Source organism: Entelurus aequoreus, linkage group LG24, assembly GCF_033978785.1.
Source record: "Entelurus aequoreus isolate RoL-2023_Sb linkage group LG24, RoL_Eaeq_v1.1, whole genome shotgun sequence".
Lineage (NCBI taxonomy): Eukaryota > Metazoa > Chordata > Actinopteri > Syngnathiformes > Syngnathidae > Entelurus > Entelurus aequoreus.
Genome location: NC_084754.1, coordinates 38,440,761 through 38,467,789, shown reverse-complemented (window position 1 = coordinate 38,467,789; position 27,029 = coordinate 38,440,761). Strand labels below are relative to the sequence as shown.

Genomic DNA, 27,029 nt, shown 5'->3' with positions numbered 1-27,029 from the left:
CGCTTGTCCCGTTCGGGGTCATGATGTAAAAAAAAAAAAAAAAAGCATACTTAAATAAGGTTTTTTTTTCATATGAGAAACATTTTAATAATATTTATTACGGTTAGTGCTTATTTCTCACAAGACCCTGGAGGTCTTTTTGTGTGCAGCTGGTATAGGCTCCAAGGGACAAGCGGTAAAAAATGGGTGGATGGATAATGTCATAACAAAATACTCAAGGACACCAAAATCAATCAATCAATGTTTATTTATATAGCCCTAAATCACAAGTGTCTCAAAGGGCTGTACAAGCCACAACGACATCCTCGGTACAGAGCCCTTTAAGAGGCTAAATCGAGGGTCGGCAACCTAGATTCTTTAGCGCCGCCATAGTGGCTCTCGGGAGCTTATTCAAAAATGTATGAAAATGGAAAAAAGGTGTGGGAAAAATAAATATATTTTGTCTTAATGTGGTTTCTGTAGGAGGACAAACATGGCAAAAAAAACCTTCCTAATTGTTAGAAATCCCACTGTTTATATTAGGGCTGCAACTAACGATTAATTTGATAATCGATTAATCTGTCGATTATTACTTCGATTAATCGATTTAATAATCGGATAAAAGAGACAAACTACATTTCTATCCTTTCCAGTATTTTATTGAAAAAAAACAGCATACTGGCACCATACTTATTTTGATTATTGTTTATAAGCTGTTTGTACATGTTGCAGTTTATAAATAAAGGTTTATTTAAAAAAAAAAAAAAAAAAAAAATTAAAACATGCATCAATTGAATTTGTACTAATCAGCCCCTTAGCTCCTCTAGCAGCTACACAATTATAAAATGTTGTTGCTGAATAGACAATATGTATTTTATTTCTGACAGTCCACAATGTTGAGACGCACACGTAGGACGGAAGATTCTGTCTGTGCAGCCCCAGCAGCCGTCAGTTTGCACGTCCTTCTGACATGTGCAAAATCGAAATAGCGCTCGCAAAACGGTGGTGAATGTTGATAAATCACATTGCGTGTGCTAAATAATTATATTTGCATCTTCTCCTCCCAGTATTGTGGCCGTTTGGATGATCAGCATATATTTTGCATAGTAACAAACAGCAAAATTGCACGCCTTATTCCGCTCGCTTTGCCTGTGTTATCAGGTTTGCACGTGTTTTAGGACACGCAAACCTTTAGTAAATCAGACCCTTAGTCCTGGTTGATTCCAGAGACAGATCAACTTAACACACAAAAAAGATCTATTTATATTTCTAGACTCAATAGTTGTTTGAAAGGGTGCGTCTGAAGTCCGACCACTCCAAAGACTTACTAATGCTTTGTTCGGATCTTTCTTTTTTGTTTTGCTCAGAGAAGGCGTCTCCAGCAGACTTCTGGTGCCAAGAAACATAACGCGGGTGCCAGCTCATTGCATCAAATAGTGGTAGCGACAAACCCAAACACTTTGCAGCACTTCTCGCCTCTGTTTATGCTTGACAGCCACAATCTTTTTGGCAGTGGCTCGGGTTTCACTTCACATACATATTCACTCTCATCTTTTGGATTGGGTCCCTTAAATGGTGAGGATTTTCCTCTGTTCTGACTTGTACATTTATTTACAATAGTGGGTAATCGTGTTAAACAATGCCAAAGTGACATTCAAAAGGTTCTTTGGTTTGCAGTGTTTTTCTTCAAAGTGGGCCTTTTGTGACATCATAGATGAATGGATCTACTTACAAAACCCAAAACCAGTGAAGTCAATACGTTGTGTAAATGGTAAATAAAAACAGAATACAATGATTTGCAAATCCTTTTCAACCTATATTCAATTGAATAGACTGCAAAGACAAGATACTTAACATTCGAACTGGTAAACTTAGTTATGTTTTGCAAATATTAGCTCATTTGGAATTTGATGCCTGCGAAATGTTTCAAAAATGCTGGCACAAGTGGCAAAAAAGACTGAGAAAGTTGAGGAATGCTCATCAAACACTTATTTGGAACATCCTACAAGTGAACAGGCTAATTGGGAAGAGGTGGGTGCCATGATTGGGTATGAAAGTAGATTCCATGAAATGCTCAGTCATTCACAAACAAGGATGGGGCGAGGGTCACCACTTTGTCAACAAATGCCTGAGCAAACAGTTTAAGAACAACATTTCTCAACCAGCTATTGAAAGGAATTAAGGGATTTAACCATCTACAGTCTGTAATATCATCAAAAGGTTTAGAGAATCTGGAGAAATCACTGCACGTAAGCGGCAATGCCCGTGACCTTCAATCCCTCATGTGGTACTGCATCAAAAAGTGACATCTGTGTGTAAAGGATATCACCACATGGGCTCAGGACAACTTCATAAAACCACTGTCAGTAACTACAGGTATTCGCTACATCTGTAAGTGCAAGTTAAAACTCTACAATGCAGAGCCAAAGCCTTTTATCAACAACACCCAGAAACGCCTCGCTGGGCCTGAGCACATCTAAGATGGACTGATGCAAAGTGGAAAAGTGTTTGAGTCCACGGTTCAAATTGTTTTTGGAAACTGTGGACCAAAGAGGAAAATAACCATCCGGACTGTTATAGACGCAAAGTTCAGAAGCCAGCATGTGTGATGGTATGGGGGTGTATTAGTGCCCAAGACATGGGTAACTTACACATCTGTGAAGGCACCATTAATGCTGAAAGGTACATACAGGTTTTGGAGCAACATATGTCTTATTCATGGACGCCCCTGCTTATTTCAGCAAGACAATGCTAAGCCACATTTTGCACGTGTTACAACAGCATGGCTTCATAGTAAAAGAGTGTGGGTACTAGACTGGCCTGCCTGTAGTCCAGACCTGTCTCCCATTGAAAATGTGTGGCGCATTATGAAGCCTAAAATACCACAATGAAGACCCCAGACTGTTGAACAACTTAAGCTGTACATCAAGCAAGAATGGGAAAGAATTCCACCTGAAAAGCTTCAACAATTGTTCTCCTCAGTTCCCAAATGTTTACTGAGTGTTGTTAAAAGGAAAGGCCATGTAACACAGTGGTAAAAATGTCCCTGTGCCAACTTTTTTGCAATGTGTTGCTGCCATTAAATTTTAATTGATTATTTGCAAAAAAAAATTCATGTGGGATAGGCTCCAAATTCCTTCCCCCGGTAGAAAATGAATGGATGGATTGAAGAAATCGAACATGTAAAAAATGCAGTACTATTTGCCTTAATACTGCTAACGAAGAATGTACTCACTCAACTTGGTCATCTGTACCGTGCTTGATTTAAGCTTCCATCTCTTTCCCGTTTGCTTACCCCCTCTGCCCTATTACTGCAATTTCTCGGACTTCACAAAGTATTTCACGTCTCATTTGCGATCGTTCTGATTTGTTTTGTCTTCAAGGTTTCCCGAAGTTCAGGACTCGACTGAGCGGCTTTTGTGGCGAAATGACGTAACGTGACGAGAAGCTGCTGATGGTGTGTTTGACGAAGAAGCAGCTAGTAGAAGTCCACTCTCTAAGGTAAATGCGGTATGTTATGATTACTTTACTTTGCAAAACTACGTGTTTGTATTCTTTTTTGTATCCAAAAGTTATTATTTCTGATGATTGTGTTGAAATTAGGATGTTTTTTGGGGGAGCCCAGAACCGAATAATTGCATTTAAATTAATTTCAATTTGGAATATTTATTTTAAAGACATGTATTTTGGGTTACGAGCTCCGTCACAGAACCAATGAAACTCCAAAGCCGAGACATTTCTTTTATGAATTGTGCCAGTTATCATAAAGATTCTATAATGAATCTATAATTTTAGCGTTTTCTCGTCATTCTTGACCGGGCTACTGTGTGGTGCTCAGTGTTGGGTCAATTACTGAAAACCAGTAACTAGTTACAGTTACTAGTTACTTTATTTCAAAAGTAACTCAGTTACTAACTCAGTTACTTACACCAAAAAGTAATGCGTTACTGTTAAAAGTAACTATTTAGTTATTTCTTTCTTTTTTTTTTTTTTAAGGCTCCCATTAATGCCCTTTTAGCCTTCATTTCAGTACTGTTATTGCACTGGAGAATAATACAATCTGTTGATCAACTTGACATGCATTTACATCACTGAACTGTGCTAAGCAATGTGGTCTACATACAACACACAAAGACAAAGATATGTTTCATAGGGCCAATTTATTTCAGGCCAGAACAAATTGACAAAACTATTTCAAATAGCCGCAACATAACATACATAAGTAACAAACCGCATAACAACAACATAGCTGTAAACCTGGCTTCACCCAAGGAAGGCACACATGACATACACAAAGCCTAACCAGGCATTTTTTTCTCTCAAGGAATTGTGAAATAAAATCATGTATTCAGGAGATCAACACTGTACTGAAGCCCAGAACACTCTACAGAGTTTCCCCAGTTTTAGTTTAGAGATAAGGAAAGATTGGCCTGGCCCACCGGCATCCCTCTTTATGTTTGTGAACTTTATAGTCTATACATTTAGAGTGATGTGATAATGAAACACTCTAGAAGTCTAGAATGAAAGAGTATATAAGAGAATTGACAGAGTGTGTACCTTCAGAGATGAATGATGAGCAGAGGCAGAGTTTGGAGTGTTTTCTTTAGCTCGCTTTCCATTTTCATGTACTCACTGTCCAGGTACTTGGAACATGTTTTCCGTGCCATTTGCTGTTTGACCCCGGTATCATGCTAATTAGCTGCCTGAAAGCGGGTTACTTCACTGTAGAAATAGCCTGCATGTCTTCTAGCACATACGCTGCAATGGCTCTATCAATGTTGTCCTGGCTAGCAGTCCCTCCGTTAAAATCCTTAGGGGGAGGTGGAGGTGAAGTGGCAGCGGAGTCTGTCTCTCTCTTTACTAGCTTCGTCGAAGCATGTTGCTTTTGTAGCTGTTTCAGCATATTTGAATTGCTGTTTTGGGCAGTAGATAGGATCTTTGATCCAAGACACGACTTACATTTAACTAAAATGTTCCTTTCTTTGTGCTCGACAAAATAAAAGTAGTGAGAATATCTCCATCTCAAGAAACTCGACTTCAGCTCCGCCATGATGTAATACTCCTTTTTCATTGTCCCATTTACTCTCTGTAAAGCACCAGTTCCATTGGGGGAGCGTTGGGCCCAGGCGACACCAGGGGACAATGACATGGTTGTGTAGATCTGTATTGTTGTTGTTGTTGTTGGGGACAAGTGTTGAAAATTAGCTTTGGCTACAAACACTATGATGCATACATTGGATAACTGTTTCTGATATCTATGTTTCTGTATCTGTCCCTATTACAAATAAACCTAAAAAAAAAAATAGGAAAAATAAGACTCTGTTACTCAATAGTAGTATATTAGAATTAGTATATTATATAGTTTATTTTATTTTCAAAATCAGGATATATTTTTGTACATCTATCTATATTTTATTTCTTGAAATTGTCTTTTTTCTTTTCAAGTTGTGGCAACTTTTAAGCCACTTTACAAGACATTAAAACGACATTGAGAATTGTGGAATTAGGTCCTAACATTGAAACAACATGATTTTTGACAATGTTGAATAAATGTTGGGTTATGACGTTGATCTGACCATTAAAATTTGGTCATTTTCCAACCAATATTGTACAACACAAATACAACGTTGAAACCACATGCTTTTTGACGACGTTTAATCAATGTTGGGTTCTGACATTGATTTGACCATTGACTTTTGGTCATTTTCCAACCAATATTCAACAGCACAAATACAATGATGAAACCACATGCTTTTTGACGACGTTTAATCAATGTTGGGTTCTGACATTGATCTGACCATTGAAATTTTGTAAATTTCCAACCGATATTCTAATCTACTACCCAAATACAACATTGAAACAACATGCTTTTTAACAACGTTTAATCAATGTCAGGTTGTGACGTTTATCTGACCATTGAAAATTGGTCTTTTTCCAACCAATATTCTACCACACAAATACAACGTTGAAACCACATGCTTTTTTGACGACATTGAATCAATGTCGGGTTGTGACGTTGATTAGCCCATTGAATTTTGGTCATTTCCCAACCAATATTCTACAACACAAATACAATGTTGAAACAACATGCTTTTTGACAACGTTTGATCAATGTTGGGTTCTGACCTTGATCTGACTACTGAAATTTGGTCATTTCCCAACCAATATTCTACAACACAAATACAACATTGAAACAACATGATTTTTGACAACGTTTAATAAATGTTGGGTTCTGACGTTGATCTGACCATTAAAATTTGGTCATTTTCCAACCAATATTCTACAACACAAATATAACGTTGAAACAACATGCTTTTTGACAATGTTTAATCAATGTCAGGTTGTGACGTTGATTTGACCATTGAAATTTGGTCATTTCCCAATATTGTACAACACAAATACAACGTTGAAACCACATGCTTTTTGACGACGTTTAATCAATGTTGGGTTCTGACATTGATTTGACCTTTTGACTTTTGGTCATTTTCCAACCAATATTCAACAACACAAATACAACGTTGAAACAACATGCTTTTTGACGACGTTTAATCAATGTTGGGTTCTGACATTGATCTGACCATTGAAATTTTGTAAATTTCCAACCGATATTCTAATCTACTACCCAAATACAACATTGAAACAACATGCTTTTTAACAACGTTTAATCAATGTCAGGTTGTGACGTTTATCTGACCATTGAAAATTGGTCTTTTTCCAACCAATATTCTACCACACAAATACAACGTTGAAACCACATGCTTTTTTGACGACATTGAATCAATGTCGGGTTGTGACGTTGATTAGCCCATTGAATTTTGGTCATTTCCCAACCAATATTCTACAACACAAATACAACATTGAAACAACATGATTTTTGACAACGTTTAATAAATGTTGGGTTCTGACGTTGATCTGACCATTAAAATTTGGTCATTTTCCAACCAATATTCTACAACACAAATATAACGTTGAAACAACATGCTTTTTGACAATGTTTAATCAATGTCAGGTTGTGACGTTGATTTGACCATTGAAATTTGGTCATTTCCCAATATTGTACAACACAAATACAACGTTGAAACCACATGCTTTTTGACGACGTTTAATCAATGTTGGGTTCTGACATTGATTTGACCATTGACTTTTGGTCATTTTCCAACCAATATTCAACAGCACAAATACAATGATGAAACCACATGCTTTTTGACGACGTTTAATCAATGTTGGGTTCTGACATTGATTTGACCATTGACTTTTGGTCATTTTCCAACCAATATTCAACAGCACAAATACAATGATGAAACCACATGCTTTTTGACGACGTTTAATCAATGTTGGGTTCTGACATTGATCTGACCATTGAAATTTTGTAAATTTCCAACCGATATTCTAATCTACTACCCAAATACAACATTGAAACAACATGCTTTTTAACAACGTTTAATCAATGTCAGGTTGTGACGTTTATTTGACCATTGAAAATTGGTCTTTTTCCAACCAATATTCTACCACACAAATACAACGTTGAAACCACATGCTTTTTTGACGACATTGAATCAATGTCGGGTTGTGACGTTGATTAGCCCATTGAATTTTGGTCATTTCCCAACCAATATTCTACAACACAAATACAATGTTGAAACAACATGCTTTTTGACAACGTTTAATCAATGTTGGGTTCTGACATTGATCTGACTACTGAAATTTGGTCATTTCCCAACCAATATTCTACAACACAAATACAACATTGAAACAACATGATTTTTGACAACGTTTAATAAATGTTGGGTTCTGACGTTGATCTGACCATTAAAATTTGGTCATTTTCCAACCAATATTCTACAACACAAATATAACGTTGAAACGACATGCTTTTTGACAATGTTTAAACAATGTCAGGTTGTGACGTTGATTTGACCATTGAAATTTGGTCATTTCCCAATATTGTACAACACAAATACAACGTTGAAACCACATGCTTTTTGACGACGTTTAATCAATGTTGGGTTCTGACATTGATTTGACCATTGACTTTTGGTCATTTCCCAACCAATATTCTACAACACAAATACAATGTTGAAACAACATGCTTTTTAACAACGTTTAATCAATGTCAGGTTGTGACGTTTATCTGACCATTGAAAATTGGTCTTTTTCCAACCAATATTCTACCACACAAATACAACGTTGAAACCACATGCTTTTTTGACGACATTGAATCAATGTCGGGTTGTGACGTTGATTAGCCCATTGAATTTTGGTCATTTCCCAACCAATATTCTACAACACAAATACAATGTTGAAACAACATGCTTTTTGACAACGTTTAATCAATGTTGGGTTCTGACATTGATCTGACTACTGAAATTTGGTCATTTCCCAACCAATATTCTACAACACAAATACAACATTGAAACAAAATGCTTTTTAACAATGTTTAATCAATGTCAGGTTGTGACGTTGATTTGACCGTTGAAATTTGGTCATTTCCCAATATTGTACAACACAAATACAACGTTGAAACCACATGCTTTTTGACGACGTTTAATCAATGTCGGGTTCTGACATTGATTTGACCATTGACTTTTGGTCATTTTCCAACCAATATTCAACAGCACAAATACAATGATGAAACCACATGCTTTTTGACGACGTTTAATCAATGTTGGGTTCTGACATTGATCTGACCATTGAAATTTGGTACATTTCCAACCGATATGCTACAACACAAATACAACATTGAAACAACATGCTTTTTAACAACGTTTAATCAATGTCAGGTTGTGACGTTGATTTGACCATTGAATTTTGGTCATTTCCCAACCAATATTCTACAACACAAATACAATGTTGCAACAACATGCTTTTTGACGACATTTAATCAATGTCGGGTTGTGACGTTGATTTTACCATTGAAAATTGGTCATTTTCCAACCAATATTCTACAACACAAATACAATGTTGAAACAACATTCTTTTTGACGACGTTTAATCAATGTTGGGTTCTGACGTTTATCTGACCATTGGAAATTGGTGATTTTCCAACCAATATTCTACAACACGAATACAACATTGAAACAACATGCTTTTTAACAACGTTTAAACAATGTCATGTTGTGACGTTGATTTGACCATTGAATTTTGGTCAATTCCCAACCAATATTCTACAACACAAATACAACGTTGAAACTTGGTGATGATGGGCAAGGTAAGGTGACGTCAGGAGAGACAAGAGTCACTCTCATGCTCACTCTTCACTGGCGTCGCACTTCCTCAACTTGACACGCTTGGCTTCAGGCGTGGGAGGGAGGGGGAGAGGATTTCCACCACAGCTGTAATAACCGGAGAAATGGTCCGTGTGATGTTGAGGACCCGGACAAAAACTGGCTATAAAGGGGTAAAAAGGCAGCGCTGTCGTAATAAATCACAACAGCTTTTATGTTCTCACATCAAATGTTTGGTTTTGTGGAGGAGGAAAAGAGGGAGGAGGCTGGACTGGTGATGTGAGATGATTCTTGAGTCCAGCAGCTGTGTTCACACCCTCTGCCTGTTGTCTAGTTCTTTCTGGATGGAGGTCACACTGCAAAAACTGAAATCTAAGTAAGATTCTCAAATAAGGGTGATATTTGCTTATTTTCTGTCTGATAAGATAAATCTTCTCACTAAGCAGATTTTATGTTAGAGTGTTTTACTTGTTTTAAGTGTTTTGGTCCTAAATGATCTCAGTAAGATATTACAGCTTGTTGCTGACATTTGATGACCTATATTGAGTAAAACATGCTTGAAACTAGAATATCAACTGTTGCAAAGCTGTGTCATCAACACTCACAAGTATAAAACTACTTTTTTAAAGTAATAATTTCTTATTTCAAGCATGAAAAAAAAATCATGACTTTGACACAGTTTTGTCTCATAATTAAAACAGATGACAGCCAAATGGACTTTTGCTGTTTTATTTTCAATGAAACAATAGAAAATACGTACTCATATAGTCGTACAGTTGGCACAGTACAGTAAACTGACAGTTAATATTTAAACATTTAACGTGTGACATTTCTAACAATTTTGAACAGAAATAGTTCATGCACATTCAGATGAATTCTTCAAAATTACAATAAAACATTTTTTGGCCAGGAGTTGGGCTGTATATATGCGCACTAATTGACTGAAAGAGCACGCACTTGGTGCGATGATGTCATGTTATCCATGGAAAAATGGATTTTTAGACCATATGATTTGCCTTAGTGGCTAGGAGACCCCGAGAGTAACAAGCTGTTGCCTTTCCATTTAGAACAATAAACTAGTTTTTAGTATAAGTTTGCTGTTTTCAAGAAATATAATGCAGAGTGCATATCATTATGTCAAGATAATGGCACTAGCATTTACTTCATTTAAGAATATTTTTCAACATATTGAGCAAAAAGGTCTCAATTTTTTCTACCAAGAAAAGTGCACTTGTTATTAGTGAGAATATACTTATTTTAAGCTATTTTTGGGTTCATTGAAGTTAGCTAATTTTACTTGTTTTGGAAAGTCTTGACAAGCCAAATTTTCTTGTTCTATTGGCAGATAATTTTGCTTAGTTCAAATAAAATACCTCTAATTTTATTTTATTTTTTTCTTGTTTTTGAACACTGACTTTTTGCAGTGCAGCGCCAGGAAAGTGAAGCAAACGCCTTCACCGCGCTACAGTACCTATATGTAGACCCTCGAATCATCCAATAGTCCCATTTAACCTCAGGTGTCTGGGCTATATTTATCATTTGTATTTTTTTTTTACTGGGAATATTCTTTTTTTTTGTTTTTACACCCAAGAATATTGACAAAACAACATGGACACATAGAAATATGCTGCCAGTTCAGTAGTTGGTGTTGTCACTGTGTAACAAAACACTGCACCTTCTTGTCCTTGTTTTTGAAGAACATCATACACTATATCACCAAAAGTATTTGGCCACCCATCCTAATGATGAAAATCAGGGGTCCTAATCACTTGGCCCGGCCACAGGTGTATAAAATCAAGCACTTAGGCATGGAGACTGTTTCTACAAACATTTGTGAAAGAATGGGCCGCTCTCAGTGATTTCCAGCGTGGAACTGTCAAAACGCTCATGGAATTATACCCCAGTTAATTATTCCATGTGTACATTGTCTTTAACACTAGTAAACACTTCAGGGAAAAGCCTGCGTTTATCCACTTACTGTATAGTCATTTCAATGTTTTATTGGGTTATTTATTGTATCTACTGAAGTCAAATGAAATAATTTCAATGTTTTACTTGATTATTTATTGTATCTACTTACTATATAGTAATTTCAATGTTTTATTGGGTTATTTTATCTACTGAAGTCAAATGAAATAATTTCAATGTTTTACTTGATTATTTATTTTATCTACTTACTATATAGTAATTTCAATGTTTTACTTGATTATATTATCTTCTTACTATATAGTCATTTCAATGTTTTACTTGATTATTTATTTTATCCACTTGCTATATAGTCATTTCAATTTGTTTCTTGATTATTTTATCTCCTTACTATATAGTAATTTCAATATTTTACTTGATGTATTTTATGCACTTATTATATCGTCATCTCAATCATCAAACTTTATTTATTTTATGTTTTACTTGATTATTTATTTTATCCACTTACTATATAGTCATCTCAATGCTTTACTTGATTATTTATTTTATCCATTTAATATATAGTCATCTCAATGTTTTAGTTGATTTATTTCATCCACTTACTATATAGTCATCTCAATGTTTTACTTGATTATTTATTTGATCCACTTACTATATAGTAATTTCAATGCTTTACTTGATTATTTATTTTATCCATTTACTATATCGTCATCTCAATGTTTTACTTGATTATTTATTTTATCCATTTACTATATATTCATCTCAATGTTTTAGTTAATTTATTTTATCCACTTACTATATAGTCATGTCAATGTTTTACTTGATTATATATTTTATCCATTTACTAAATAGTCATTTCAATATTTTACTTGATTATTTATTTTATCCACTTACTATATCGTCATCTCAATGTTTTACTTGATTTATTTTATCCACTTACTATATAGTCAACTCAATGTTTTACTTGATTATTTATTTTATCCACTTAATATATAGTCATCTCAATGTTGTACTTGATTATTTTATCCACTTACTATAAAGTCATTTCAATGTTTTACTTGATTATTTATTTTATCCACTTACTATATGGTTATCTCAATATTTTACATGATTATTTATTTTATCCACTTACTATATAGTCATCTCAATGTTTTACTTGATTATTTACTTGCATACAATTTACAATACTACATTTGTATTTACAGTAGTTATTTTATTCAAAACAAAAGTTTTAAGTATGCACTTTATTGATCTAATTGATTTGAATTACTATTTAATGTTTACTGACACCTTTTTATTGATTTATTGGAGTTTATTTATTTGCATGCTATGTGCAATGCTGCATGTGTGTTTACAGAAGTATTTTATTCAAGCAGAAGTATTGCCTTCCAAGGGAAGCTCTTGATATAGTTCTTTGAAAACGATTGCATAAAAAGTACAATTTATATCTGGTCTAAAAAGAACCACATTGTACACATTAGAATTTTGCCAAGAGTAAGTGTCATTTCAAACGAATAGTTTTTGATCACATAAAAACAAAACTTGTTTTGAATTACCTCTTTGAGTTTCCTCATTGTTTTTCATTGGTTTCTTTAAAATGTAGGGAGGAAAAATTCGTAAATTGATTTTTTTTGTGAAAAAAATCTGATTTTATTTGTAGGCATATTTTCAGGGCATGAGTGGGGCTCTTTAAGGGAACAAAGTTGGATATAGTAAAGACGTGTTGTAAGCACAAATGCTACCTTAGCTCAGTGGTCTGACATTTTGTTTTGGCTTGCATATGCTTTCATTTTTTTTTGTTGTCAAAACATTTTTTAGAAGACATACAAAACCCAAAAGCAGTGAAGTTTTCACGTTGTGTAAATGGTAAATAAAAAGAGAATACAATGATTTGCAAATCCTTTTCAACTTATATTCAATTGAATAGACTGCAAAGACAAGATACTTAATGTTCGAACTGGTAAAGTTTGTTATTTTTTGCAAAATGAGCGCATTTGGAATTTGATGCCTGCAACATGTTTCAAAAAAGCTGGCACAAGTGGCAAAAAAGACTGAGAAAGTTGAGGAATGCTCATCAAACACTTATTTGGAACATCCCACAGGTGAACAGGCAAATTGGGAACAGGTGGGTGCCATGATTGGGTATAGAAGCAGCTTCCATGAAATGCTCAGTCATTCACAAACAAGGATGGGGCGAGGGTCACCACTTAATGAACAAATATGTGAGCAAATTGTTTAAGAACAACATTTCTCAACCAGCTATTGCAAGGAATTTAGGAATTTCACCATCTACAGTCCGTAATATCATCAAAAGGTTCAGAGAATCTGGAGAAATCACTGCACGTAAGCGGCTAAGCCCATGACCTTCGATCCCTCAGGCGGTACTGCATCAAAAAGTGACATCAGTGTGTAAAGAATATCACCACATGGGCTCAGGAACACTTCAGAAAACCACTGTCAGTAACTGCAGTTGGTCGCTACATCTGTAAGTGCAAGTTAAAACTCTACTATGCAAAGCCTAAGTCATTTATCAACAACACCCAGAAACGCCACAGGCTTTGCTGGGCCCGAGTTCATCTAAGATGGACTGATGCAAAGTGGAAAAGAGTTCTGTGGTCTGATGATTTCAAATTGTCTTTGGAAACTGTGGACGTCGTGTCCTCCGGACCAAAGAGGAAAAGAACCGTCCGGACTGTATAGGTGCAAAGTTGAAAAGCCAGCATCTGTGATGGTATGGGGGTGTATTAGTGCCCCAGACATGGGTAACTTACACATCTGTGAAGGCGCCATTAATGCTGAAAGGTACATACATGTTTTGGAGCAACATATGTTGCCATCCAAGCAACGTTCCCATGGACGCCCCTGCTTATTGCAGCAAGACAATGCCAAGCCACGTGTTACACAACAGCATGGCTTCATAGTAAAAGAGTGCAGGTACTAGACTGGCCTGCCTGTAGTCCAGACCTGTCTCCCATTGAAAATGTGTGGCGCATTATGAAGCCTAAAATACCCCAACGGAGACCCCCGGACTGTTGAACAACTTAAGCTGTACATCAAGCAAGAATGGGAAAGAATTCCACCTGAGAAGCTTAAAAAAATTGGTCTCCTCAGTTCCCAAAGGTTTACTGAGTGTTGTTAAAAGGAAAGGCCATGTAACACAGTGGTAAAAATGCCCCTGTGACAACTTTTTTGCAACGCGTTGCTGCCATTAAATTCCAAGTTATTGATTATTTGCAAAAAAAAAAGAAATTTCTCAGTTCGAACAATGAATATCTTGTCTTTGCAGTCTATTCAATTGAGTATAAGTTGAAAAGGATTGTATTCTGTTTTTATTTACAAATTACACAACAGGCCAACTTCACTGGTTTTGTACATCTATTTGCCTTTCTAACCCACGATGACTGAAGGAGAGCAAAACGTTGATTAGGTTGCAGATATATATATATATATATATATATGTATGTGTGTATATATATATACCAGTGGCGTGCGGTGAGGCACGACTGCATCATCACAGTCAGATTTACAAACATATGAACCTGCAGTGCAGGTGTACCTAATGTTGTGTCCCTGCGGTCGTCGCGGCTCCTGCAGCGCGAGCATTGTTGTTTTTGCACTTTTTGGCTTCTTGTTAAGTGACATTTTTTGGGGTGGATTCGGTCTTGCACGTGGAGGGTTTGGGTGTGGGCTTTGGTTGGTGAGGCCGCGGCGCTCCCGTCGGGCGGTGCATTCTGCGGCGGAGGTGCTTGGCACCAGGAGGCGGGGTTATGAGACGAGCCTCACACAGTGCGTCTTCGCAGCAGAGTTTTATGAATGCTCAGCACTAAAAATACGTTACACACATACAGTTGTTGACAAAATACACTGTACATTATATACCTCAGCTAACTAAACTATGGAAATGTATAATATAATTCATATAGCAATACAGTCTCACTGCACAGCAGCTCAGCAGTTAGCCGAGTCATTGCGCACAATCCATGGTGAGGCACAACGCAGTGACGTGCCTCAACTGGCCGTCTCTTCTCAGTATTTGAACGGCAAATGTGAAAATAAAAATAAAAATAACCTAAAACTGGTGAAGTTAAATGGAAAATAACTTTAGTATAAACACTGGATACATATAACAATTTAATTTTTTTTTTTTTCTTTTTACTTTTTTTTTTCTTTCCATGATGGCAGGTGAGGCCGTGCCTGCCCTGCCTCTATTGATGGCATGCCACTGATATATACATATATATACTTCCAAGGCCAATTCTAAGGAGGGCATTTCAAGAGAAGCTATATCTCATGAGACGAGGTCGGCCAACACCCGAGCTAGCTAACCTGTCTCAGTCGGTGAAAGTATTTGTCCGCCACTTTTGAATCGAATCAATCAACTATGAGCGCTACCCCTGACTTACAGCTCCTAATAGGTGCTGCAACTTGTGTGTTCAAATATAAAAACATTTCCTGTTTAATATGTTTTTACAATTATATTTAATTTTGACTGTACAACAAACCCCGTTTCCATATGAGTTGGGAAATTGTGTTAGATGTAAATATAAACGGAATACAATGATTTGCAAATCCTTTTCAACCCATATTCAATTGAATGCACTACAAAGACAACATATTTGATGTTCAAACTCATAAACTCTATTTTTTTTTGCAAATAATTAACTTAGAATTTCATGGCTGCAACACGTGCTAAAGTAGTTGGGAAAGGGCATGTTCACCACTGTGTTACATCACCTTTTCTTTTAACAACACTCAATAAACGATTGGGAACTGAGAAAACTAATTGTTGAAGCTTTGAAAGTGGAATTCTTTCCCATTCTTGTTTTATGTACAGCTTCAGTCGTTCAACAGTCCGGGGTCTCCGCTGTCGTGTTTTACGCTTCATAATGCGCCACACATTTTCGATGGGAGACAGGTCTGGACTGCAGGCGGACCAGGAAAGTACCCGCACTCTTTTTTTAACGAAGCCACGCTGTTGTAACACGTGCTGAATGTGGCTTGGCATTGTCTTGCTGAAATAAGCAGGGGCGTCCATGAAAAAGACGGTGCTTAGATGGCAGCATATGTTGCTCCAAAACCTGTATGTACCTTTCAGCATTAATGGTGCCTTCACAGATATGTAAGTTACCCATGCCTTGGGCACTAATACACCCCCATACCATCACAGATGCTGGCTTTTCAACTTTACGTCAATAACAGTCTGGATGGTTCGCTTCCCCTTTGGTCCGGATGACACGATGTCGAATATTTCCAAAAACAATTTGAAATGTGGACTCGTCAGACCACAGAACACCTTTCCACTTGGCATCAGTCCATCTTAGATGATCTCGGGCCCAGAGAAGCCGGCGTTTCTGGGTGTTGTTGATAAATGGCTTTCGCTTTGCATAGTAGAGCTTTAACTTGCACTTACAGATGTAGTGATGAACTGTATTTAGTGACAGTGGTTTTCTGAAGTGTTCCTGAGCCCATGTGGTGATATCCTTTAGAGATTGATGTCGGTTTTTGATACAGTGCCGTCTGAGGGATCGAAGGTCACGGTCATTCAATGTTGGTTTCCGGCCATGCCGCTTACGTGGAGTGATTTCTCCAGATTCTCTGAACCTTTTGATGATATTATGGACCGTAGATGGTGAAATCCCTAAATGTCTTGTAATTGCACTTTGAGAAACGTTGTTCTTAAACTGTTTGACTATTTGCTCACGCAGTTGTGTACCTCGCCCCATCCTTTCTTGTGAAGGACTGAGCATTTTTACCAATACCCAATCATGGCACCCACCTGTTCCCAATTAGCCTGCACACCTGTGGGATGTTCCAAATAAGTGTTTGATGAGCATTCCTCAACTTTATCAGTATTTATTGCCACCTTTCCCAACTTCTTTGTCACGGGTTGCTGACATCAAATTCTAAAGTTAATGATTATTTGCAACAAAAAAAATGTTTATCAGTTTGAACATCAAATATGTTGTCTCTGTAGCATATTCAACTAAATATCAATCAATCAATGTTTATTTATATAGCCCTAAATCACAAGTGTCTCAAAGGGCTGTACAAGCCACAACGACATCCTCGGTACAGAGCCCACATACGGGCAAGGAAAAACTCACCCCAGTGGGACGTCGGTGAATGACTATGAGAAACCTTGGAGAGGACCGCATATGTGGGTAACTCCCCCCCTCTAGGGGAGACCGAAAGCAACGGATGTCGAGTGGGTCTGACATAACATTGTGAAAGTCCAGTCCACAGTGGATCCAACACATCAGCGGGAGTCCAGTCCACAGCGGGGCCAACAGGAAACCATCCCGAGCGGAGACGGGTCAGCAGCGCAGAGATGTCCCCAACCGATGCACAGGCTAGTGGTCCACCCGGGGTCCCGGCTCTGGACAGCCAGCACTTCATCCATGGCCACCGGACCTATGCAACTCCCCCTCGCAAGGGACAGGGGAGAAGAGGAGAGAAGAAAAGAAACGGCAGATCAACTGGTCTAAAAAAGGGGGGGTCTATTTAAAGGCTAGATCATACAAATGAGTTTTAAGATGGGACTTAAATGCTTCTACTGAGGTAGCATCTCTAACTGTTACCGGGAGGGCATTCCAGAGTACTGGAGCCCCAATAGAAAACGCTCTATAGCCCGCAGACTTTTTTTGGCTCTGGGAATCACTAATAAGCCGGAGTTCTTTGAACGCAGATTTCTTGGGTTGAAAATTATTTGCAAATCATTGTATTCCGTTTATATTTACATCTAACACAATTTCCCAACTCATATGGAAACAGGGTTTGTACATAGAGATATGTTTTAATTGCGGATGCGGGTTTATTGATTTTTAAATGCGCCAAAAAATAGCGCGTCTTGTACACTACTGTAGTGTTTCAATGCCCAGTAGTTTCTGTATAGTATTTCTCCAGCCGTGGTGACATAAATTATGGGTAGTTATTAAAGTCGGACATCATTGAAGGGGCGGTATAGCTCGGTTGGTAGAGTGGCCGTGCCAGCAACTTGAGGGTTCCAGGTTTGATCCCCGCTTCCGCCATCCTAGTGCCTGCCGTTGTGTCCTTGGGCAAGACACTTTACCCACCTGCTCCCAGTGCCACCCACACTGGTTTAAATGTAACATATATTGGGTTTTCACTATGTAAAGCGCTTTTAGTCACTAGAGAAAAGCGCTATATAAATATAATTCACTTCACTTCACTGAAGGCCCGGGTGTGAAATGCACAGCCCAACACTGACTAATTGGAATCAAGTACACAATTTAAGAGCATGTCCATCATTCAGTGCGTTTGATGGCAAACATTCAATTCGTCTTGCTTGCATTTTTTCACTGCAAAGATCGCACCGCCCCCCCTAAATGTGGACGGAATGTTCTCGACACCCACATCTTCATCGCAAATCGTAAATCTGTTATTATTCAATTTATGATACATCATCCTTCATGCTCCATGACGCTTTTCGGGGGTTTCTACATGTTTGTTACTGTGGTTGTACTTTGAAGTGGCAGGGGGACGACGTTGCGACACACAAGGGCTGTTTCTAATACTTTTAACGTGCTTGGAATCACGTCTCAGTCTGGTGTAGTGTGTGGAAAACTATCAAACAGTCTTTATAAATGAATGGAAGAATGAATGAATGAGGGATGCTGTGATGGAAGTGAAAAGCCATATACATAATTGAAGTCTATAATGTCCCGACATATAACCATCCCATATACCAGGTACAAAACCCAAAACCAGTGAAGTTGGCACATTGTGCAAATGGTAAAAAAAAACAGATTACAATGATTCGAAAATCCATTTCAATTTATATTCAATTGAATAGCTGCAAAGACAAGATATTTAATGTTTTTCAGCAAATAATCATGAACTTAGAATTTAATGGCAGCAACACATTGCAAAAAAGTTGTCACAGGGGCATGTTCACCACTGTGTTACATGGCCTTTCCTTTTAACAACACTCAGTAAACGTTTGGGAACTGAGGAGACACATTTTTGAAGCTTTTCGGGTGGAATTCTTTCCCATTCTTGCTCGATGTACAGCTTAAGTTGTTCAACAGTCCGGGGGTCTCCGTTGTGGTATTTTAGGCTTCATAATACACCACACATTTTCAATGGGAGACAGGTCTGGACTACAGGCAGGCCAGTCTAGTACCTGCACTCTTTTACTATGAAGCCACGCTGTTGTGTAACAGGATTTTGTTTACTGGTTTCGATGACCCGCCTTATCTTGCCTCTGATTGGCCAGTCTGTAATGTTCGGCCCTAACCTTAGCCGATTGTGACTCATCATACGAACACCAACCAATCATCATGGATGTTCTGTGTATGTATGGATGTTCTCATTCTTCCGGCTCATGTTTTTTTGGCTTGGATTCACAGTCCATTTTCTCTCTTTGTATCTTCGGTGTAAGCTACCTCGCTACATGGCTCTAAAAGTAGCTAAGCTACAGGAAAAGCGACTGGAAAATGTAGCTAAGCTACATAGCTTGTTACTACCCATCACTGGTGATAGAACACCAATCTGTACTGCCTGAAAAAACATCAACAATCATATTAAAGTATCCGTAAAGTATTATTTCATGTTTAATTTGACAGCATATGTACTGTGGTTGTACGGTATTCATGATTGATATTATAGTGACTTACTAGATGGGAAGTTGTCTGTTTGGCTGGGGACATTTCCAGTTTGTTTTGGGTAAGCAGCAGCCCATTACTGTCCGCGTAGCTTTGCGTTAAGTTCCAAGTTCACAGCGTCAAGTCACGCTGACCTCACTCTCTCGGCTTCAATCTGCTTCAGCCTCAGTTTGTGTTTGCTTTTAGAAGCAGTAGTTCATCCTCAGTATGTTCAGCTTCAAAAAGATAAGGTTGTGAATCCTCATTTGTCCAAAAATAGTCGTCTTTGTTGTTTGTTTCCAAGTCTGCCATGTTTAGAAAACACTTGTTATCCGACAGTAGGAACACACATTTGTTTCCGGAAGCTTTGGAAAAGAAAATAAAAAAAATTAGCTGAGGAAAGAAGTTCCAGTAATGTAAAAAATTATCAAAATACGGTAAATATTGTGCATATTACATATTGTTATGAAGGTGTCTGTTACTACATTATATATATCAGTGGTTCTTAACCTTATTGGAGGTACCGAACCCCACCAATTTCATATGCGCATTCACCGAACCCTTTAGTGAAAAAATAAATAAATAAAAAATTGTAATTCAAGACAAAGTTATGTTTTTTTTACTGGTGCACAAAATGAACCTTGCATGAACATCCTCTTTTTCAAAGAACAAAACCAACACATGAACTCACAACAAATTACACATCTGCAAATCAGATGGAAAATTAGAGATAACATTGTTTGGGGGTATCCATAATACGCCGATAGGAAGAAGTTTTTATTTACACGATGAGTTGGGTGTGTCTTGACCTCCGCCGAACCCCTGAGGCCGGCTCACCGAACCCCTAGGGTTCGATCAAACCTTGGTTAAGAACCACTGATAAATGTACTTGCAGTGTGTATATTTTACATATTACATATTGTTATGAAGGTATCTGTTACTACATTATATATATATATATATATATATATATATATATATATATATATATATATATATATATATATATATATATATATATATATATATATATATATATATATATATATATATATATATATATATATACTTGCAGTGTGTAAATAAAACATATTATATTGTTATGAAGGTGTCTGTTACTACATTATATATATACTTGCAGTGTGTATATAAAACACATTACATATTGTTATGAATGTGTCTGTTACTACATTATATATATATATATATATATATATATATATATATATATATATATATATATATATATATATATATATATATATATATATATATATATATATATATATATATATATATATATATATATATACTTGCAGTGTGTATATTGTACACATTGTTATGAAGGTGTCTGTTACTACATTATATATATATATATATATATATATATATATATATATATATATATATATATATATATATATATATATATATATATATATATATACTTGCAGTGTGTATATAAAACATATTATATATTGTTATGGTGTCCTTTACTACATTATAAATATACTTGCAGTGTGTATATTGTACATATTTTATATTGTTATGGTGTCTGTTACTACATTATATATATACTTGCAATGTGTATATTGTACATATTACATATTGTTATGAAGGTATCTGTTACTACATTATATATATATACATATATATATATATATATATATATATATATATATATATATATATATATATATATATATATATATATATATACTTGCAGTGTGTAAATAAAACATATTATATTGTTATGAAGGTGTCTGTTACTACATTATATATATACTTGCAGTGTGTATATAAAACACATTACATTTTGTTATGAATGTGTCTGTTACTACATTATATATATATATATATATATATATATATATATATATATATATATATATATATATATATATATATATATATATATATATATATATATATATATATATATATATATATATATATATATATATACTTGCAGTGTGTATATTGTACACATTGTTATGAAGGTGTCTGTTACTACATTATATATATATATATATATATATATATATATATATATATATATATATATATATATATATATATATATATATACTTGCAGTGTGTATATAAAACATATTATATATTGTTATGAAGGTGTCCTTTACTACATTATAAATATACTTGCAGTGTGTATATTGTACATATTTTATATAGTTATGAAGGTGTCTGTTACTACATTATATATATACTTGCAATGTGTATATTGTACATATTACATATTGTTATGAAGGAAGGTATCTGTCACTACATTATATATATATATATACTTGCAGTGTGTATATTTTACATATTACATATTGTTATGAAGGTGTCTGTTACTACATTATATGTATATATATATATATATATATATATATATATATATATATATATATATATATATATATATATATATATATATATATATATATATATAAGGGATGTCCGATAATGGCTTTTTGCCGATATCCGATACTCCGATATTGTCCAACTCTTTAATTACCGATACCGATATCAACCGATATATGCAGTCGTGGAATTAACACATTATTATGCCTAATTTGGACAACCAGGTATGGTGAAGATAAGGTACTTTTTAAAAAAATTAGAAAATAAGATAAATAAATTAAAAACATTTTCTTGAATAAAAAAGGAAGTAAAACAATATAAAAACAGTTACCGGTACATAGAAACTAGTAATGAATGAAAATTAGTAAAATTAACTGTTAAAGGTTAGTACTATTAGTGGAGCAGCATGTGTGCTTACGGACTGTATCCCTTGCAGACTGTATTGATATATATTCATATATAATGTAGGAACCAGAATATTAATAACAGAAAGAAACAACCCTTTTGTGTGAATGCGTTTGAATGGGGGAGAGAGGTTTTTTGGGTTGGTGCACTAATTGTAAGTGTATCTTGTGTTTTTTATGTTGATTTAATTTAAAAAAAAACAAAAAAAAAAACGATACCGATAATAAAAAAAAAACGATACCGATAATTTCCGATATTACATTTTAACGCATATATCGGCCGATAATATCGGCAGGCCGATATTATCGGACATCTCTAATATATATATATATATATATATATATATATATATATATATATATATATATATATATATATATATATATATATATATATATATATATATATATATATATATATATATATATATATATATACACACACTACCGTTCAAAAGTTTGGGGTCACATTGAAATGTCCTTATTTTTGAAGGAAAAGCACTGTACTTTTCAATGAAGATAAGATGGTTTTTGGTGCAATATCTACATAGGTGTATAGAGGCCCATTTCCAGCAACTATCACTCCAGTGTGTTTGCTCATTGGCTCAAAAGGCTAATTGATTATTAGAAAACCCTTGTGCAATCATGTTCACACATCTGAAAACAGTTCAGCTCGTTACAGAAGCTACAAAACCGACCTTCCTTTGAGCAGATTGAGTTTCTGGAGCATCACATTTGTGGAGTCAATTAAACGCTCAGAATGCCCAGAAAAAGAGAACTTTCGTCTGAAACTCGACAGTCTATTCTTGTTCTTAGAAATGAAGGCTATTCCACAAAATTTTATGGGTGACTCCAAACTTTTGAACAGTAGTGTATATATATATACACTTGAAGTGTGTAAATAAAACATTACATATTGTTATGAAGGTGTCAGTTTCTACATTATGAAGGTGTCTGTTACTACATTATATATATACTTGCAGTGTGTATATAAAACGTTGATGGAGGGTTTTGAAGTTGTTTTAGAGGCTCTGACGGCTACATTAGTGACTCCTATTAGCCGTATCTTGCAAGTGTTTATAATCTTTAAAATCCTTCAAACAAAAAAAAGACGTGTGTATTCTTGTTCCTCTTAATGATTGTGAACGATTGGCAAAATTCCAAAAAGAAGTCCAGTTCCAGTTAAAGCTAAATAATCTGGTAATAATGGGGAAAATGGGAAATACAGTGATTGATCTTAGTCAGTTAATTTTGTCATTGTGCACTATTGCAAAAAACTGAAGTATTTGATTTCTATGTATTTGTAGTGCTCAGGTTCAAATAATAGTATTCAAATTGTTCTACTCAAGCAAAAAAAGGGTGAAAAAACAAATATTTAGCACACTGGTGAATACAATGGCGTAGGGTTGTACGGTATAGTATAGTATAGTACCACGATACTAATGAATCATATTCGGTACTTTACCGCCTCCAAAATGTATACAACCCCCAGACCTCCGATGTCGTCACGTCGTGACATTGCTGGTTTACGAGCAGAGGAGCATGTTCGGCGGCGCGCACACACAGAGTACTTACAAGCAGACACAGTGTGTAGACAGAAAAGGGAGAACGGACGCATTTTGGCTTAAAAAGTAAAGATAAAGGTGAAGTTATAACACTGGAACGCCCTCAGGAAGAGGTGCTTTAAGACATGGCTGGCCAGCTAGCAGCTAACGTCAAGCCGCGGTCTGCAGTGTTTTAGATACTTCTAAATCACTAATCCTGGCCTCCATGGTGACAAATAAAGTATGTGTCTTACAAGTATCATTATCACTGTAGGACGAGGAATAGCTAAACATGCTTCACTACACACCGTAGGAGGATACAATAGGTCACCGGCGTCACAATGTAAACAAACGCCATGGGTGGATCTACACCTGACATCCACTGTAATGATACCAAGTGGCGTAGTGGGTAGAGCAACCGTGCCAGAAACCTGAGGGTTGCAGGTTCGCTCCCCACCTCTTACCATCCAAAAAATCGCTGCCGTTGTGTCCTTGGGCAGGACACTTCACCCTTAGCCCCCGGTGCCGCTCACACCGGTGACATTAATGATGAATGAATGGTAGGTGGTGGTCGCTTCCGTCAGTCTACCCCAGGGCAGCTCTGGCTACAAATGTAGCTTACCACCACCAGGTGTGAATGAATGATGGGTTCCCACTTCTCTGTGAGCGCTTTGAGTATCTAACAATAGAAAAAGTGCGATATAAATCTAATCCATTATTATTAAGTACAGGAGTGTATCTAGTCGATACTACTATGATTACATCAATATTTTTTAGCATCACAAAATCTTTTGTTTTAAAAAAATTTATATTATATTTATAAAGTCAGGAAATATGTTTCTGGACATATGAGGACTTAGATTATGACCAATGTATGATCCTGTAACTACTTGGTATCAGATCGATACCCAAATCTGTGCTATCATCCAAAACTAATGTAAAGCATCCAAACAACAGAAGAATACGTGATTATTACATTTTAACAGAAGTGTAGATAGAACATGTTAAAACATAAAATAAGCAGATATTAAAAGTAAATGAACAACTAGATTAATAATCCATTGTTACAGTTTGTCCCTCATAATGTTGACAAAATAATAGGTAGATAAATGACACAATATGTTACTGCATACGTCAGAAGCTAAATTAGGAGCCTTTGTTTGTTTACTTACTACTAAAAGACAAGTTGTCTAGTATGTTCACTATTTTATCTGAGGACTATTTTGCAATAAGAAACATATGTTTCATGTCTGAGTTTGAGTTTATTTGGAACATGCAAGCATACAACATGATACATCACCATTTCCACTTTCTCTTTTCAACATGTTCGAAAAGGAGTAGGAAGAAGCAGAGCTTATTTAATCCTACCCCTTTTCTTTACATAACAGTTGCTAAAACTTTTTGTTCACTTCCTGTTCACAATTTATTCACATTAAACTAGGGACGGCGTGGCGAAGTTGGTAGAGTGGCCGTGCCAGCAATCGGAGGGTTGCTGGTTACTGGGGTTCAATCCCCACCTTCTACCATCCTAGTCACGTCCGTTGTGTCCTTGGGCAAGACACTTCACCCTTGCTCCTGATGGGTGCTGGTAGCGCCTTGCATGGCAGCTCCCTCCATCAGTGTGTGAATGTGTGTGTGAATGGGTGAATGTGGAAATAGTGTCAAAGCGCTTTGAGTACATTGAAGGTAGAAAAGCGCTATACAAGTATAACCCATTTATCATTTAAACTCCATAAGTAATCACAATATAAATAAATAATAGTAATAATTTAATAATAATAATTGGTGAAGTAAGTCATATTTCATATGATGAGATAAGTAAGATTACTTCCAGAATGAATGAATGAATGGATGAAATAAATTGAGAATGTTTATCATGGTTCTTCTTCTTTGTACTTTGTAAACACTTTAAGTTTGAAGAGTTTCTTGAAGTGGATCATATTAGTACATTGTTTGATTGCTTTGCTTAATCCATTCCATCATTTAATTCCACATACTGATATACTGAAGGTCTTAAGCGTTGTACGTGCATACAAATGTTTTAAATTACGTTTTTCTCTAAGATTATATTTCTCCTCTTTTTTTGAGAAGAATTGTTGTATATTCTTGGGTAGCAGGTTATAGTTTGCTTTGTGCATAATTTTAGCTGTTTGCAAATTCACTATGTTTTGGAATTTCAGTATTTTTGATTCAATAAATAAAGGGTTTGTATGTTCTCTATATCCAACATTATGTATTATTCTAACTGATCTTTTTTGTAACACTGTTAGTGAATGAAGTGTACTTTTGTAGTTAATTCCCCATATTTCTACACAGTAACTCAGATATGGTAACACTAGCGAGCAGTAGGGTTGGGTATCGTTTGAATTCGAACGATTCCGATTCTTTGTTTCGATTCCGATTCCTGACGATTCTCGATTCCGATTCTTTTAAGAGGCAGGGTCGAAAAAAAGTTTAGGATATTTTAAATGAGCTAGCTAACCTACAGTCTTTCTGAATGAAATAGTCTGACATTCTCCATCAATTTTAATTCTATTAACTTTTTATGAACTTTACTATAAATTCCTCACAGGGCTGTTTTCAACTAGAATATAAATATCAAATCTATGAACTTGAATATAAATATTATAAATTATGAATACATTTTCCCAGGGGTACACTTTCCTCAAGAGAGCTTTATTTTTGAAAACCTCATGAAAACACATTTACACATAAGTGTATGATGCTGCAGGAAACCTCATGAAAACACATTTACACACACAAGTGTATGATGCTGCAGGAAACCTCATGAAAACACATTTACACATAAGTGTATGATGCTGCAGGAAACCTCATGAAAACACATTTACACACAAAAGTGTATGATGCTGCAGGAAACCTCATGAAAACACATTTACACATAAGTGTATGATGCTGCAGGAAACCTCATGAAAACACATTTACACACACAAGTGTATGATGCTGCAGGTACTTAAAAATGTTACC

The 27,029-nt window shown here is 35.8% G+C and overlaps 1 long non-coding RNA gene across 2 annotated transcripts in view; it reads left to right on the top strand.

Moving 5' to 3' along the window:
* The window catches only part of LOC133641574 (uncharacterized), a 168,697-nt gene that overhangs the window by 109,107 nt on the left and 32,561 nt on the right, over window positions 1–27,029 (top strand). For both annotated transcript variants that reach the window (XR_009824302.1, XR_009824303.1), the window contains exon 3: window positions 3,363–3,480. This is a non-coding gene — a long non-coding RNA (uncharacterized LOC133641574). The remainder of the gene's footprint in view (window positions 1–3,362; window positions 3,481–27,029) is intronic.